Source organism: Meleagris gallopavo, chromosome 30 (genome assembly GCF_000146605.3).
Source record: "Meleagris gallopavo isolate NT-WF06-2002-E0010 breed Aviagen turkey brand Nicholas breeding stock chromosome 30, Turkey_5.1, whole genome shotgun sequence".
NCBI classification, from domain to species: Eukaryota; Metazoa; Chordata; class Aves; order Galliformes; family Phasianidae; genus Meleagris; species Meleagris gallopavo.
In genome coordinates, this window is record NC_015040.2 from 569,060 (window position 1) to 573,216 (window position 4,157).

The 4,157-nt window shown below is 38.2% G+C and overlaps 1 long non-coding RNA gene across 2 annotated transcripts; it reads left to right on the forward strand.

The window, feature by feature from the left end:
- The first annotated feature begins 6 nt into the window (after positions 1–6).
- LOC104914640 lies at positions 7–3,936 on the forward strand. Of its 2 annotated transcripts, XR_002109505.1 has the most exons (4): positions 7–1,792; positions 2,318–2,554; positions 2,859–2,982; positions 3,795–3,936. It is a non-coding gene; the product is annotated as an uncharacterized LOC104914640 (long non-coding RNA). The 2 variants fall into 2 exon arrangements; XR_796086.2 differs by having other exon boundaries at positions 2,859–3,936.
- The last annotated feature ends 221 nt before the right edge of the window (positions 3,937–4,157 follow it).

The following is a 4,157-nucleotide window of genomic DNA, read 5'->3' on the forward strand; positions in this document are numbered from 1 at the left end:
ATAAGTGATTCTATTTTATGTAAGTTCAATGCTTTTCATCCTCAGTTTTCTCTAAAAAAGAGTTTCACATGGTGACGGTGAGGCAAAAAAAAATAGTAAACTCTGTATGTCCCTGCATATTGTTAATGTGACACAAAAACTGTCTCTATTGCAGAGATCTTGAACAAACACCATGTCACCATGTTTATACAAAGAGGCTGTCAGATATGTGGAAATCTTAGCTGAAAAATAATTGATCTGTTATTGTCTACTACTCTTCAACATACTGGGTGCCAAAGTTACCATTCCCTTAGCAGAAATGACAGAACAATTCAGTATGTCCACACTTCATCAGAACAAATATGTCTTGTTGGTTCCCCCTTTAAGAGATCATTAACACACATGCAAAGAAGGAAGAAACAACAAAGCCTTTCCTCTTTCAGTATGAGGATGCCCAACCACTCTACTCATCTGGCTGTCAAGAGTGGGCTTTGCTTCTTACTTCTTCAGTTCTTTTCTAGGTCTTGCCAAAAAGTCTCTTGTTTTCTGTAAAGATTAAAAGTGTAACAATTTCTTGCTACTCATCAGCCTATCATTGGATGAAAATTCCCTCATTTTCTTCCAAATTCTCTGATATGTGGAGTACATTCATTTATCTAGAGGGTGATGGAGACTCCTTTTCAAAAAATTGAGGTAAGTCCTGGAAAAGACACAACTTATAGTAAATTCAAGTTGCCAGAGAAGTTTGATCTTCAGTGTGGTTTACTTTTTGTTATCTGTTATCAGGAGAGGTAATTTGTGTTTAAAAGTGAAGGCTTTCAGGGCTAGCAAAGGAACTGAAGAAACTCAGGAACTGCTGAGTGAGCAGAGATGAAATCTCACTGGATTGCCCAGCCAGTAAAAGCTAAGGTGGTGAGGAAATGACTGCATTCTCTAAGGAGGGGAGAAAGAGAACTGAAAGGGCCGCAATTACACAAGAAATGTGTATGAGCTGACCGCATACAAATTTTGGCTGTCAACAACAGGAACTACAGATAAAAAAGGAGCTCAGGAGTACTATCTAAGAGGAGAAGAGTGGACAGAAACATCCTTGTTTTAAGCTGGACTTTCACGTTGTTGGGAAGGATTTTCTTAGATGATTGTTAGCAGTACGAAAATTATGGCCTTCATGGCTGAGATTGTTTGATCTGATCTTCTGATTCACAGAGAATGTCTTCTAGGACTTCAAGAGTGTGAACACCACACAACTTTTAAATGCTTTCTGCGGTGGTATCCCACTTCCTGTTCAATCCCTCTTAAATTTCTGCCAGTGCTTGTAAGACTCTTTGGAATTGAGACTGTCCACTTAGATGCTTAGTCTGCACCAAATCCCTCAGCTGCTATTGCTATAAGTAATACAGAGTACTACTAATGCTCTGTATCATTAGGTAAACTTAGTAAAGAACAAAACAAACTTTCTGTGTGGGACTAATTCTGAACTGAAGTGCAAATGACTTGTTAGTATTAAATTATAAGTAAATTATAAGTCCTTGTGCTCTCCTTTCTTCTTTAAAAAAAAAAAATAATATATATATATTATTTTATTTTTATTTTTTATTTTTATTTCTCTAAAACAGCAAATTGCTAAGTTGTTCCACTTTATAGACAACCACACAGCCTTGGCAAATGCCGATAATGATGTCACCTTTCATAATCTGGAAAATAACTTTTTTTTTTTCCCAACTTAGATGCAGTGTGTGTTTTCTTTGCTCTTTGTATGAAATAGAGTGTGTGAGCAGATCACAAGGCCAGACCTTCACTCATTTTCAACCAGGTTTGTAGTCTTGATTAAGGTTCTTCTGTCCTTTAGCTGAAAGTGGAGTAGGGTACATGACAATGCTGCCTTGCAGGACAAATATTCATTGCTTGTGTGAATGCATTTATAGAGACAATCTTGTTGGCCATATGTAATGAACATTACAATTTACTATACCCAGGAGGCTCTTGGAGAAATATAGCTTTGTCTTAGGAGGAAGTCCTCCACCCTTTTCTCATTCATAAGTTTTTGTTTTCATACTGGCTGCTGCTGCTGAGCCTGGAATGGAATGAGAGCACAAGAGTTATTTAGTTTCCCTCAGAATTGGATTATAGGAGAAGACCTGTATGGAAATAGGTCTATAAACAATGTGCAATTCTAAGCAGCCAGCTGTAAAAAGTAATTAAAGAGGTAGTCTAAATCACAGCAAAGTGTAGTGAATTTTAAACAGCCTGACTATGCATATTCCCGTCCATTAGCTAAGTAATTCACAATCACATGGCAGTTCTTTTAGCTACATGTTAAAATTTGCCTTTTTTACAGAGTGATCATACATAGGAACACAGAGTTCAAATTCATTCTCTGTAACTCATGATATTAAACTATTTTGAACGGAACTGCAAAAGAAGGAGATGCAATTTGATTTTTATCCTATCAAATCTTTCACCAAATGTTGGATTATCTGAACGAAGGGCGATCCTTTGTTCCTTTGCAAATGGAGCCATTGAAATGGTCGCTAAGTTTACCACGTTCTGCCCTCCATCATCTCCCACCCTGCAGGTAGGCTATGGACATAAATGAAGGAAGCCAATGGCATACTGAGCATCTTGATGTGTTTGAGTGATGTTCACTGGGGCTCTTCTAATAGTAATGGAGGTATCTTACAATGAGAATTGCCACAGGGTCATGCACAGATGCTAGCTGGACTTCTGGCAGTGTTCTTCAATCAATAAATTATCCTTTCATTTAGCAATATCACACTGTCTCTTATGAGTAATCACAGCTACCGTGATTAACAAATCTGTGATTTAACTGGGCAAGGATCTCATCTCATTTCATCTCATCTCATCTCATTCCATTCCAGGCTCAGCAGCAGCAGCTAGCTTGAAAACAAGAACTTACGAATGAGAAAAGGGTGGAGGACTTCCTCCTAAGGCAAAGCTGTATTTCTCCAAGAACCTCCTGAGTATAATAACATTAACAAATACGTGAGTTGAGATATTGTCACCTCTTTCATGTGTCTGTCCATACTTTTGTTAATAATTTTGCTTAAACTATTGTCCTGGCTTCAATTTCAAGTCATTTTACTTTAATTCACTGTACGCCTTTTAACCAGGCTCTGAGCACTTTGGAGTTAATCTAGGGTGTTTTGATCAGACAGTAATTGCCATAAAGCTTTCCCTAAACTTTTCAGACATTGAACTGGTATTTTTACAGTCAATGTTGAATCTCTGCTGGTTGTAATCCACAGCAGTGCACCTGGATGCAATTGTGCTTGTAAAACTAAACTTGACTGATGTGTTTCACTTAGTGAGGACTCCATTTGTTTCATTGTAAAAATTAGAGAGTGATTCAGCATTCATGAGAAAACGTGGCAACAAAAGGTTAGCTGAACAGTAGTAGGAGTGGAGCCATATTGGGAGCAATTGAAGGAGGAAATGGTCTGGATTTATTGTCTGCATTAAAGATATTGTGGGTCCCATGGATACCAGGAGTGTCATGGAGACACAGCTAATAGGATTTTTATTGGATTATTGTCGGGCTGTTGCACCTGCTTATAATGAGGATGATGTAGTTGAATTTCTGGCACAACCCTTGAACAAGGAATCAGAAAGGAGCTGAGAGAGCTGGAAGCTCTAATATTAATTTTGAAGGAAAAATTTACAATTGCCTGAAAGCCATTTCGAGCAAGCCAGCAGAACTGGGTAGCCTTTCTGTCTCTTTACATATACTAATGTGTAGAAAATACATAGGTCATTTCAGAAATAATGCCCATTTATTTCCATGGAAACTACAACAGGTACAAAGAGCACAATAACACTATTTGATATACAAAATTCTCAGCTACAAAAGACCATTCTTCAAAACAGTCACCACAACCACCACCAACTTTGCATTTTCACCAGCAATGAAAAAGAGCCTGCATGCTTCTCTCGTAAAAATCTGCACCATGGAGAAGACCCATTGCTGCTGTTGCCACTGCTAAAATACACCACCCAAAACCTCACTGTGCTGACATCCACTTTTTGATCTTCATAAAAGTTCAGCAAGCATCAATGAATGTCAATGGATGCCATTTATTCTGCATGGAGGAATTCAGGGACACACATTTGCTTCATGCACACTTCCATGTCAGACACCAGTTTGTCAGCCTGCCCCTGTG